The sequence below is a fragment of the Rattus rattus genome, chromosome 1 (genome assembly GCF_011064425.1).
Source record: "Rattus rattus isolate New Zealand chromosome 1, Rrattus_CSIRO_v1, whole genome shotgun sequence".
Taxonomy (NCBI): Eukaryota; Metazoa; Chordata; class Mammalia; order Rodentia; family Muridae; genus Rattus; species Rattus rattus.
Genome location: NC_046154.1, coordinates 232,019,502 through 232,033,396, shown reverse-complemented (window position 1 = coordinate 232,033,396; position 13,895 = coordinate 232,019,502). Strand labels below are relative to the sequence as shown.

General features: G+C 51.0%; 1 protein-coding gene across 1 annotated transcript in view; it reads right to left on the bottom strand.

Moving 5' to 3' along the window:
• Positions 1-12,262, bottom strand: part of Zhx2 (zinc fingers and homeoboxes 2) — a 146,178-nt gene extending 133,916 nt beyond the window's left edge. Inside the window, exon 1 of the mRNA XM_032915599.1 lies at positions 11,832-12,262. The gene's annotated coding sequence lies outside the window, so the exon portion shown is untranslated. The remainder of the gene's footprint in view (positions 1-11,831) is intronic.
• Positions 12,263-13,895: the final 1,633 nt, after the last annotated feature.

Genomic DNA, 13,895 nt, shown 5'->3' with positions numbered 1-13,895 from the left:
CTCACTCATGCAACCATCCAGGCTCTCGGCAGACATCCATTCTCAACCTCGGGCCTAAGCTGGTGCTAGGAGAAGGCAGACAAACAGGAAGCTCTCCCTGCTGGTGGAAAGTGACCCTTCCCTTCCCTTCCCCCACTCTCCCAGGAAAACAGATACATAAACAGATCAAACTCTGGCCTCTCAGGGGGAGGAGCAAGAATCACCACAGAAGGAAACGAAAAACTTGGTGTTGCTGAGTTTAGGAGACCGGGCAGGGGTGGGGGTGGGCAGGAGCCCCATGTGCAAAGCGGTAAATGGGAGAAGGGGTGGTGAGCTTAGGACTTTGGTGTAACTGAAATGGGACACACGCAGCAAGAGGTAGAGCAATTGGAGGAAATCTGCCTGCCAGGAAGAAATTGGCTCCAAGACAGCCAATGTACCAGGGCAGGAATTTGGACTTGATCCCATGGGTCAGAAGTTACTTTCGTTTGCGTGAGGACTGGAGAGTTCAACTGAAGAACTAGGCCGATGCTAAGGGTTGAGGCACCACATCCCGTCAGTCTATCCTTTACCCTTCAGTCTGTCCTACTACTCGCCGAGCCCCCGGGGAGCATTTAGGTTTTGACTTCCAAGTACCCAGTGAAAAGGGAAAGTTTAGTGAAAACCAATGGATTTGGAGTTTTCAAATCACACCTCAGTAGAGTTGAGGAAGGGAGGGCTGGTGACAGGTGACAAGTTGGTGGCCCTTCCAGTAGGTCTTCCTCTTCTTATTTGCAAACAAAACACAGATGTGAAAAGAAAACAAACAAAAAAATCCACTTTAGTGCAGTTAGAACCAGCATTACGTCGTCGCTCTCCTGTTTCAACACACACACACACAGCACACACACAGCACACATGCAGCAGAACGCTCTGTATTCAATCCCGCTTATCAGCTTAATAACTATTTATTGAGCAACCACTCAGTCAAGGCTTAGTGGTGCTGGCAGGAGGAGGGGAGAGAATCAAAGGAGAAAGATCCAGAGCTGTTCTAGCTTGAGGTCTCCCCAGAGCTGCACCGTTGGTGGGTGACGCAAGGCAGGGGTGACCCTCCGTATAGATAGCCCTGATCACTTGTGGCTAGATGCTAGGCATGTTATATACACCAGGCTAGGAGGAGTAGCAGGCGGGCAGAGCAGGACCCCTGAGCTTCTGTTACAGAGAGTGAGTCTAAGACACACACAGGGCCTACGCAGCCTTGGGCTAAGCCGAGCACAAGACCCCCATCATTCTAATTGGTTGAATAACGGATACTTCTCTTCTTTATCTAGATATTTCAAAGTAGATTCCCCAAGTCCCCTCCTGTAGATTATGCATCCCCTCCATACTCCAAGTGTGAAAGGCCAGGAGAAAGTGTCAAATAAGGTCACCAACAGGGCTCATTCCACAAGAAGAATCCACTACTTCTCATATCTGGCTTACCCTGGCTTCATGGGTATTGTCTAGCAGCGTTTGTTTTCCATTTGGGAAGGTCAGGAGCCTCTCTTGCCTTTGGAGATGGCAGAGCCAGTCACAGAATGTGAGCTAAAGCAAGGCTAGAGCTAGTACTCTAGTCAGGACTTAGACCCCCTGAGGCAGGCCTAATAGATCATCATAAAATCTGGATTTATCCATCCCCAAAACTGCCTATCACTAGGACGTAATTCATCCTTTTATGCAGTGGGCATGAGGCTTCAGGTCAAGGAGGAAAGATATCAGGATATCTATCTCTTAAGCTAGAGTGACTCACAGGTAGCTTCACCGTGCGTAAGGTCAGAGACCGGTCAGCCACCTCCACAACAGTGCTGGTTAGTACCTCTGGGGCACTGCCTAGGTGCCAGGCACTAGGCTAGCTATGTGCTTCAAAGGCTAAATCCTCTTGATTCTCACAACCACTCAGGAACATCGATAAGACCTCTGCAAGTTCATTCCGGAAGAAACAACGAAGGCATGGTCATCCTTTTGTTTCTCTCCCCCCCAGCAATGAGAACGGTCCTCTGTTAAAGAGGAAGAACTGGGGTCAAGATAAGGTCCAAACTAGGAATATAGGAGGCAACATTTAAGGAAGCAGTGCTAACTCTATGCTTCTCGGGGCCAAGAGTGGGTGTGTCCTTCAATTTTACACACAGGATGCCTTATTTACTCTGCTAGAGTCCTCAGTCCTGGAGAGTCATGGATGGATTGCAAGTTGAGCCCTGCTACTCCACACTTGAGCAGTGTGACCCTCCCTTCCCTACTCTTTTATTCCCTCACTTGTAAAGCAGGCCAAATGACAGCATCAAGGGCCGGTAAATATGCAGCAGTTTCCCCTCTTAGTATTCCTGTACTTGTGACCAAAAGAAATGAAAGCGTTGACAGAGAAGAGGTATAGCAATGCGCGTCTATAATCTCAGCATTAGGTAGGTAGGCAGAGGCAGGAGGATCAAGGGTTTAAGACCAGCCTGAGCTGCTTCGGGGTAGCCTGGGCTACCTTGTCTCAAAACAAAACAAATTGCAACAAAAAAACACATGTGTAAATGAAAGCGCGTGTGCAGAAATGTTCACAGCGGCCTTCTTGAATTTTCCCAAAGGGAAAACAGCACAAGTGCTCTCCAGATGGTGAATAGATAACAAAATATATGGCATATCTTCCCGGTGTGGTGCTGTTTGGTCATACCAAGGGATGATACACGCTACATGGCAGATGACCCACAAGTGCTTTCAGCCGCGTGAAAGAAGCTAGACACGAGTGGTTGCTGGCTATGTGATTGCAAAAGCATAGATCAGCCATGCAGGGTGGTTGATCTGAGTTGGGGTGAACTGTGTGTGTTGGGGGAGAGCAGCTGCTAATGGGTGCACGAAGCCCAGTTTGGGGGTGATGGAAACGTTCTGAAGTTACAGTGGTGATGGCTACATAACCATGTCAATCTACTGAAGAGCAGTATGGGAAAACTTTACGTATCCTCAGCAGAGCTAATTTAGAAGACTAGCTGCACCTTCTCTGATCCCAGCAGAAGGATTGTGAATTCAAGGCCAGCCTGGGCTACGTATTTGAGACTATTTCATTAAAATTAAAGAAGGAAAAACTGGAGGGAAAGAGAGAGGAAGGAAGGGAGAAAAAGAAAAGGAAAGAGAGGTATTACTTATGGCCCCAAGCTGCCTGACACTGGAGTTTTTAATCCATCTAACTTTATGGTTTTTATGCCAATAAGTACCTGATACCTAATTACCTCAGCTTACTAAACATTCTTCAACTTTTAGGAGACTCTGGGGAACAAACCTGGGAGTCTCTTGTGATTCTGTACCTCTGACTATCGTGCCCCTTTTGATGTAGGCTTCCTAGAAAGAACTACTGAATGCATCATGCCTGAAGTGGACAAAATTCTTTAGGTCTTGGATCCTAGAGGGCTGCATTCAAGTTCTGGCTCCACCATTTGTGTTAGCCACTTAGTGAGGCCACAGGCACAGAGGGTAGGAGAAGCATCGAATGCTTGGAGCCTCATGAGTCCCAGAGATAGATGCTGTCTGTTAGACTGCATGGCTCTGAGGCCCTTGGACAAACGTCTTCCTACTCTGTGTGCCTTGCTTGTCAAATGCAGAAGACTGAATCCGAATACCTCTTAGGGGTGCCAGAAGCATGCCCACGAAAAGCACCGAGCTGGACTCGTGATGTCAGCAGGAGCAGCAGACTGTAGCGGTGGCTGTGCTTCAGCACCACTGTGTGTGGACTTCCTGAGAGCAGGGACATTGACCTGTCAACTCGGGCAGGTGCTCAGCAAGTGCCAGGAAAGAGGAACCGGAAGAGGGGAGGAAGGGGATGGAGATGCACTGGCTGATGAGCCGGCAGAAAGGCCTGAACTGTCTGCACCAGAGAACAAAACACACTGCTCTAGGAGTGTGGGGTCCCGGGTTGATTTGCACAGCTTCCTAGGCCTCAGTTTCTCCAAGCTGGATCCTCCAGTTTTTCTTTCCTTCCTTCCTTCCTCCCTCCCTCCCTCCCTCCCACCCACCCTTCCTCCCTTCCTCCCTCCCATCTTTCTTGAGACAGACAGAGCCTTATCATGTCACTATGTTGCCCCGCATAGCCTGGAACTCCCTTTACAATCACGTCTAGTCCTGAACTTGCAGTCATTCCCCTGCGTCTGCCTCCCAGTACTGAACTGCAGGTGTGTGTGCCACTTCACCAGGTTGGGCTTTGAAAGTTTCTCTTCACTCGAACACCCCGGGGTCCTATCAATAAACTCATTTCCCTGAGTGTCCTTTCAACTGATTGTAGGCAATGCACTTGGAGACCCAACACTCCCTTTCTAAAAGCACCAAGGCCAGACACTGCCCAACTGCACACTGTTAGAATGTCGGTCGCTGGAACACCCACCATGATCCGCCGACCTTACAGCGCGATAGCGTTTGTTTCTGGAGGCAGCACCCTGACTGCTCAGAATCAATTCTGTAGCACAAAGTCACCCAGAAGATGGTAGACGGCAGTTCCAGAAGCTAAGCATCACTTGAAGAGATCTGAGTGGAGCCCATTCTTGCCTGGAACTCACCCCTTCTCCAAAATGTCTTGGCTGGAGGATAACCTCCTTTTCTGGCTTGCAATTTTCAGCCGCCATCCCCCCTCCCCCCTGCTATTCCACTCTAACATCACCGTCACAAAGACATTAAACAGAAAAGGACAAGGCAAAGACATCCTAAGAAATGCTCCTTCTCCCAACAGCCCATGCTCTGCCGTTTATAACATGGCCATCCCCTCAGGCTTGGGCCAAGCAGTGTGCAGATATCTTGAATCTGTTTCTAGGAAGGCAGGGGTGAAGCTTAAATGAAAATAATTTCAACATGTCATCCTCCCCAGGTCGCGGAGATCCTTCGGGGACTCTCGGTAGGCCCAGGGGCTGGGAGAGCCTGAGATGGCTTTGTCGTTAGAGCGATTCTGCCTTGTCTCACATTTTAAGAACAGCGGGAACGTAATATCAGCTGAAAGGAGTTTTCTGTGTGCTATTTAACTAAATGGCTCTGCAGCTGGAGAGAGCCATGGGCAGACGTGTTATGATTCAAAGGTTCCCAATTACAATGATCCTCTTTTATTGTATAAAAACAAGCACACAGCTATTCCGCACCCCCACCCCCATGCTGGCTCCTTCCACCCCTGCTCCTCATTGGCCAGCGAGGCTGTGCTGCATCCCGAAGGCCCCAGTTCCTCTTCCGGTACCAACTTTTGCAGCTTTTGACTCCCTGGGATTCTTTCTGTCCAGGTCAGGAGAGGGTAGAGGTGGCCCTGGGGAGCAATTGTCATATACACTGATAGAGGCGGGGTGGCACCGGTCTACAGAGTACAGGTGGAAATGTAGCCTCCCTGTTCTGATCCTGTTCTTCCATACACAGGAACGCATGCTGGCCCAGTCCTCAACTCTCTGCAGTCGCAAAGCAACCAGATAGAGAGTCCCAAAGTATGTCCAAACCAACCCCTCTCTCTGCACTTCCTTATAGGCTGGCTTGGAGCTCATCTGTCCCCGTGTCCTGGAAACAAAGCTATCCGAGTGAGCAACCTGACTCTCCTACCTCCCCTCCATGTGTTCTGGAGCCAGGGCTTCAGTTCTCTGAGCTTTGTGATCCCAGTCTTTGCAGAGGGACCATACACAGCTCCCCGTTCGCCCCTCCTGCTCTGATTAAATGTCAAAGTAAAGGGGGAGCGTTCAGCCCGGTGTCTGGCACACTGCTGTTCTTTGGACACACTGATCTGTGGGCTTGTGGTGTGTCTGGGTGAGCCATGAGACTCGTCTGGCCAGAGCCGACAAGGCTATGGTGGTATAGCTGGCCTACTGAGGACTGTGTTTCTGGAATCTTTCTGCAATACTAGTTTGAAGCTGTCACCTGTATGCAGTGGACGTATGCATCTATGCATGCTGCTCGATCTCTAACACAGGATTCTTAGCCCCACCCCCACTTTCCGCAGATGTTTGAGAGTCCTGCAGCTGCAGCTGCAGGCATCTAAGCAGACCAAGGAGAACCTGTACTCAGGGCCTCCTGTTCACAACTTATGCCATGCCAGGCCCTACTGTCAATAGTTTCTCTCCTTTACAAAAGACCCCAAGACCCCAACATGAAGGATTCCCCTCCAAAGAAGGAACTCGTTCTATTTGGCCATACCACTGCCCCAGGGACACCAAAATCAGTTTCCCCTACTGAATGGCAAATGGTTTCCCTGGGATTTTTACTGGTTCCCTCAGCAAGATAAGTGGAACGTGGGCATATCAAGTCTGTGCACCCCAAAGGCAGACGATAAAACCTTTTGCTCCGAAGTTAGCACTTGGGCCGCGCTCCCCGCTATTGAACTTCCCGTGGATCAATATTACACAGATTTCATTCGCTGCAGATTGGATTCCGTGTTAAATGCTATCGCTGTGAAACACTGTGTGACTAGACTTAATCTCCAGGAACATTCTCATATTAGGAAGTGGGGGGGGGACAGAGGAGGACAGGAGGAAGAAGGGGTGTAAGTTGAGGGTTTTAGTAGGTAAGCTATCCACTTGGGCATAGGGAGCCTGACTCTGGTCCTGTCTTTCTCTGATTCTTGGGGAAATCTGGATGAATACTGATGTAGTGTTGTTAAGACTGTTTTGCTCCTTGGGGGTCTCTCTCACACACACCATTGCCAATCAACCTCTCTTCAGTGCTTGACTAGGAGCACAGAACAGGAAACAGCTTGTGGGAGGATGTTCTTAATATCACAACCTGTTCAACATTGGGTGGGGGCTTTACAGAAGGGCTGGGGAGGGGAAGGACCACAGTTCCTCCGTCTTACTCTCCTTTTATCCCTTACAGTTGAGAAGAACACGACTTGATCGATTACACACAATGGCCACTTAGGTACCTACCAATGGGGCATAGAAACAGCAATGTGACCCTCAGCACTGCTCTGCCAGGGCGTGGGCCATGATTCTGCATGGGTTGTGCCCATGATTGGTACCAGGCTCTCCTTAAGATTTCCATTGTTGTGATTTGCCATAGGCTGAGTGCCTGTGTTCTGAGAAGAGGAGGACACTATGAGTTGAGGACAGGCAGTGTCCCTGAGGACAGGCAGTGTCCCTGGTGGATGGTTAACACTGAGCACGTTAAGCACAAGCCCACTCCTTGGAGGTGGCAGCAGTGACCAGGATGGTGGTGGGGTTGGTTTGTTGAATCTGATAACATGTCGGATGCGGTGCTAAGCCCTTGACTAAAACTTTTTAAGCTTCATAATAATCCATGTGGCAGCTACAAGTGGTTCTGTTTCAAGACAAAATACAAATCAAACACAACCAAACAACCAACCAACCAAACAAACAAAAAACCCAAACAAACAAAACACTGAAGGTTCAGAGGCAGGCGACTGTGTTCAAGCAATAGGGTTCAAGCACAGAGAATCAGAGAGCTTGGCTCCTGCTGGAGGAGTCCTGCGTGAGGGAACTGACACAGCTTTGAAGCCCACTCATGGCATCTTATTGATTTAAAGCAATGCAGAGTACAGCCAAGGCCAAGGTGATTCTGCTGGCGAGAGGTAGCGCTGAGGATAGGACCCAGGAATCCCAAAAGGTCAGGAAGAAGACGACGAGATCCTTGGCTGGTAAGGCCTCACTCCAGCTGCCTCTGCCCCGTATGTGCATGGAATCACCATGAAAAGAGACACATACCTCCTGGGATAGCTGAAGTGCCTCAAAATAAGTTTGGACTTCTGGCTTTGGGGGGTGGTGTGTGTGTGTGTGTGTGTGTGTGTGTGTGTGTGTGTGTGTGTGGTCAGTCACACACAGGGTGGAGAGCAATATTGCGTTTGACCTCGATCACTCTCCACTTTAGTTTTTGCGACCCAGTCTCTCACTGAACCCAGAGCTCACTAATTCAGCTACACTGTCTAGCCAGGAAAATCTATGAACTCTCCTGGTCCTCTCTTCAGTACAAGGGCTTGATTTTAGATTCTGACTGGCAGGATCTCACGACTCTCTCTCCTTCCCCCTTTCATCTCCACTGTAGTCTTTTTTTCCCCCTGAGACAACATTGGCCCCTGTCTGAAAATGTCCTTGATCTCATTCTGGGTCAAGAACCAAGCAGGTTGGTGGGTACCAGGTCCATTGCTGCAGCCTTTCTCCTACCTTCCTTAAACACATGACAATCCCCACTCAGAAGCCTGCCATGGCTCCTGGCACCTACAGAGTAAAGGCTAACTAGCCCCCTCTACAGCAGACCTGACATCATTCCTCCTGTACATCCTGCACCCCTTTCTCCATTTCTTAGGCTGCAGTCAGCTTCCAGCCCCTCCCCCATACCTTCTTTCCACTTCCTATCTGAGAATTCAGACATTCTACCTGCTAAATCAACAGCTACTCACCCTTTCTGCCCTGTAAGCCAAACTCCATCAAGTTCACCACAGTAAGGTGCCTGACTAGGAACACTTGATCAATCTCTCCCTGGTACATTTGGGTCACCACACAGCATCGCTCTGGTAGAGGCCTGGAGACAGTGCGCACTCCCCTTCTTAAATCTCAGGCCTAAGACCCACATGCTAAGGGTGACACAACGAAAAGGCACAGTTTGGGCTCCCAATGATACAGCTGAGGCAGCATCCTGTCCCCACAAAAAAATAAATGTCACGAGGCGGCTTGGCTCGCAGCTGGATCAATGCTATCCTCTGCAACCTCACCCAGGCATTGTTCTTTCCCATTCACGGGTCAGTTTAGATGCCATGCCCTCCAGGAGAGTCCCCCATGAGGCCCTCTGAGTAGCACAATCACCTCCCTGTGCATCCACAATGGCTGCTTTTCTCAATTATAGCACTTACTTAATTCTGCTTGATTGGGCCTAATGAGCACTCCTACTGTCTGTTCAAACTCCTAGAGGGTAGGGGGTCTTTATCCCACCAGCATCTCCATTAGCGTGGAGCAGCGCTTTGTGCTGTGCCCAGGGGCTCTGGCCCCCCAGCATCCCCACAATGTCTGGTGCAGTGCACTGTATCACAGCAGAGGGGGCACCCATGCTGCGGGTGCTGACACGGGACTCATGAGCTGTTTGGTGTAGGACAAGTGGGTTGACCTCTCTGGGTCTGTGCTTCTTCGTCTGCAGAGAACGGGAGCCTCTATATCTCCTGGTTGTCATGAAGACAAAATAGTGTAATAATAAGCACTTAGGATAATGTCTGGTCTATAAAAGTGTTTAATGACTGTGGGCTCTTATTAGTATCCGGGACAGCGTAGTTGCTGCATGAACAAATGCATCAACCCTTAGTCGCCAAATAAACGAAGAAACAGATGAAATCCAGATGAATCAATCCCTGAGTGGAGACTAGGGCAGTAGCCATTGCTCTCAGTTCTGCCTGCACTTGACCCTGTGCTTTGTCACTGTAACAACCTCCTTGCATCAGAGATGGATGCTATGGTGTCCTCCAACACAAACTCTACATTTCGTCCCCGTGGGTTGGCCAAGCTTTCTTTGCCTCTGTGAGCCTTCCTCAACCAGAATCTGAAGATGAGGCTAATGGTTGGCTTGTGGGATAATGGTGGTGATTGCATGATAAAGCTGCTAACCATCGGGCAAGCCTAGATACTGTGACAGCAAGTACTGGAAACACTTACCAAACAACAACAGTCCCCCCCACCCTCACCCCCAACTCAGTGTTGTTAAAGGGACAACGTCCTCATAACCAACAAGGCCTGATGCACTGGGATGTGATCACCATTGGACAAATCAAGATCCTCTGTTTTCAACTTGGGACTCCGATGTTTTCAGTGTATTCACTCCCCCCACCCCCATCTTTAAATGATGAGTCACTGATTTATCCTAAAACGTTGGTCTTCTGGATTTTCCCCTCAAGTACATTATCTGCTAAGGTGGATCCTTAGATGACATCAAACCCTGCTAAAAAGTAAGGTACAAGTTCACAGAACAGTGGTGGAATGGAGATTTTTGTTTTAAACAGTAACAATAGTTCCACAAACCACAGGCCTGATTATTGTCAGGGACACATTTTTAAAATCTTATTCTTAGATTTTCCCCCGACCTTAAAAGAACAAGTGTAAACAGTTTTATGTAACTTTCACTTTAAACTTAAACCTTTATGTTGGTCCCACTGAACCACTGGACGGCCCCATTAGTCTATTTTTACTATCAAACAGGTCATTTAACAAGATATTTATTCCTCTTGGCTGCCATCCAAATGCGTTTTGACATTACTGCCCTGGGTCTGAACCGCTTAAACTGGAGGCCCTCAGAAACAGAAAATCACCTTTTGACTTAAGCCTCCATGAGCGCTCAGACTCTCACCCTCTGCACTTCCGTGGCATTAATTTCTGCTCTACTCTTGGAGCAGCCAGCATGAGAGAGTGTGTGTTTAAGAGGCTTGTTGTGGGAAGTCCAAGTGCTTAGGGGTCACAGGGAGGCATTCCTGTCCCCTAAGTCCTGCTTCAACACGGAGCTGGCCTGAGATTTGAGGAGCTGTTCACTTCCAGAAAGAATGAGATCTTCAGAGAGCAGCAAATGGAGAACTCTGGGCTTTAAAGAACTATGATGCCTGGGGCCCCAGCTGAGCAGTGACTCTGAAGAGGGAGGGGTGCTCCCTCCTCCTCCCCGCCCCCAACAAAAGGCCTTCGCGGAACAGTGGAACACAGAGACCCCACTGGCTTTGAAGCTAATCAATCAGGTGGAAGTCTGGGCAAATCACGACTTGGCTACCGCGACAGGTCTCCCCCACCCACCCTGTTGGGTAGGCTCTCCTCGTCCTCCTCCACCACCCCCGAGCTCAGCACAACTAGGGGGCCAAAAGGACGTTCCTGTGATGCTCCTGTTTTCCAACTTTCCGAGCTTCTTGGTCTTCGTCGCCTCCTGCAAAGCAGCTAGGGAAAGGGCAAGTTTGCAAAGCTCAGGATCCCAAGTCCTGGGGGAAGCCACAAAGACGCTCCAACGCCAGCAATGCTTAACCTCTTGTGGGGCAGACTGAAAAACGCCACGGCCACTCAGGCGGGAGACTCGGGCTCAGGCTGGTCCCGGCAGGCCAGGGACATCAGTGCTCCCGGGGTCCGCGCGCCCCCCGCATCACCCTCCCCGCGCACCTGAGCGGGGCGTGGGCACAGCGCCGCGCTCAGGCCCTGCCCGCAGGTCCCTCGCCCGCCGCCCGCGCCGCGCGCCGGCCGCCTGCAGCCACCGGGAGCGACGCGAGGAGAGGCAGCCTCAACACGGCGTCATGCTTCCTGCCACCACATTACGGCGAATCGTCACCAGGAGAGGAGAGCAGAGGGGAGAGCGGGGGAGGGAGGGGAGCAGCCACACGGAGCCCCCAGGCTGCCAAAAAGCGCCGAGACGGGGCCACGTCCCGGTGGAGTCCCCGCGGGACCTGCCCGGTTCGCACAAAGCGCCGCAGTTTGGCCAAGAAGGCAGGAAGCCGGCCACAAAATAAATAAATAAAAAACAGAGTCGGGTCTACGTAACGCCCTGTCGAAAGCGGACGCCATATTTTTTTGTGGCTTATGTCGACATAGGGAAACGTAGACATGTTTTTCCTCCTCCTCCTCGGTCTGGCTTCCATTTATCCAAACTTGTAATCAAAACTATTTCATAAAAAAAAAATCTCCGTCCCCCCTCCCTGAAACCGCGGATTTCCTCCCACCCGCAAAAAAAAAAAAAAAAAAAAAAGAAAAAGAAAAAAAAAAAGCCTGCACACCCCCCTCCCGCGCAACCCCATCCCTAACCCGGCCAAGTCCCATTAACAACACATTTTCGGGAGCTGCGGCGGCGGTGGGAAAGTTGGGCTGGAGTGGCGGGCGCCCGGCGTGTCGGGCTCCGGGCTGGCGGTGCCCGCTGCGGGTGCTCCGCGCCGGGGCGAAGTTTCTTACCTGCGCCGGGGCTGCGAACGCGGGGACCCGGGCTGGGAACGCGGAGACGAGGCACGGGCGTTCCAAAATGGAACTCTGCTGGCTCCCCCCACCCACTCCCCACTCCCCACCCGGCGCCCGACTCGGGCTCCGTGGGAAAGAGGTGGTGGTGGGGGGAAAAGCCAGTCTGGCAGACAGACAGATAGACAGAAAGACAGACAGAAAAAAGCCCCCGTAAGGAGAACGGTTGATTGAAAAATTTAAAAAAAAAAAAAAAAAAAAAAGAAAAAGAAAAAAAAGAAAAGAAAAAAGAAAAAAAAAGGGGGAAAATGCCTCGATCAGTGGGGAATCTACGCCAAAACCCACATGATCTGTAACGTCAGCATGCGTATTTGCATACGATACCACCACCGGAGCTGCCACCCGGGCTCGGGTTCCGCAGAAAGTTACAAAGTGAAATTCAGGCCCCTCCGCAGACGCCGGCAAAATGTCATTTTTAGGAGGGAGCTGCTGGTGGGGGGAGGCTGCCCCTAAAGGCTCAGATGAGTGGCCAAGTGGGGGGGTGTAGTAAATGAACTTAAAAGTCTGAGTCCAGTAACGGACTCATTGGAATTTTTTGCGGGAAGAGGTGGGGGAGGCGCAAGCGAGATCCCTGAATCTTGAGCACGACCCGGCGCGCGGCCACGGCCAAACCCTGTCGGTGCAATACCCATTTTCTTTATGAAAAGTTCAAGGTGTCACTGATGAGCTCAACAAACTGTTGATCCTCACCACGTGGAGTGGCGGACCGTAAGACCGCAGGGCGCTAGGGTTTGCTCTGCGCCAGCGACACCCGGGACTCCAGGTCCTCCTGCAGTGCGTGGGGGCAGGACGCGGGTGGGGTCGTCACGCGCCTTGGGCTCTGCCTGCGTTTTCGCCCGCTTTCCGGCGCAAGGAAATAATAACATTCTTAAAACTTTTTTTCTTTTTTAAATCGAGATGCGTTTTACTCCCGGAATAGTAATGAGAGGGCTTGGGAATAGGGCGAGGAAGAAGGCGCCCCACTTACATAACCACTTGAAGTTAGATCACTTTTGTTGGGGATTTCCGCTTGCGTCTGAGCTCAGTCTGGTTAAAGATCTTCAAACTTTTTCCCTCCAAGCCCATAAACAAACAAAGACACCCTGGGGGCTGACTTAAACTTGTGTGGCCCGAGTTCGCAGGGATTCTCAGATTCGGAAAAATGCACACGCCTGCAGCGCGCACACAGGAGTCCCTCGGAAGCCAGACGGGTCATTTTCGGAGCTGGGACAGCCGCGTTCCCGGAGAGTGGGGTCTCCAAATGGGGCCTCCATCCGCTCGTGTGTGTGTGTGTGTGTGTGTGTGTGTGTGTGTGTGTGTGTGTGTGTGTGTGTGTGTGTGTGTTGTCTGCCCTTCCTCTGCAGCCTTGGGAACGTGAACTAGAGACCCTGCTGCTGTGCTCCAGCGATCGCGCAAGGTTAAATAAAATGCTCTAAGGGAGCAACCGAGAAAAGATGACTGACCTAGCAACCTGCTTGCGTCGCGCATTCTTGCTCTCGGGGACCCTGTCAGGTTCACAGGCTCTGGAGCGCTTCGGAATTGGTTGGGTGTGAGCGAGGTGGAGCCCACCGTGGACGAGGGGTCTAACTCTGGAACCCAGATTTGACACTAGGAGTTACGGGAGAAAAGAGAGGGCTTGGGGCTTGAATACTGTGGAGTTGCCTCCCACTCTGCGGATTAGCAGGCGCGTCGCGTCGGGGCTTCCCAGCCAGCTCTGCTCCGGGGAATTAGAACGAACTCTAGCGGCCGCTTGCGACTCCGCTCGGGGCGCCAGGACAGCAACAGGTGGCAGTGTGCTGCGGGGTGGCTAATGGCGATGACCCAGTCTAGAGTGGAAGACTGGTTTGGGGGTGGGGGGCTGGTGCGTGATCACCGTTCTGGGGAGCATCTGCTGGCATTTTCATTTCGTAGTAGTTTTTCTTTGTAAGATTAAATCAGCGCACATGCAAAATTTTCTTACTGGCCTCCCAGCTTTAGTTGGGTTATTTCTGACTGAGGGTGGAGGAGTTGCCCGCTCATCCCCCA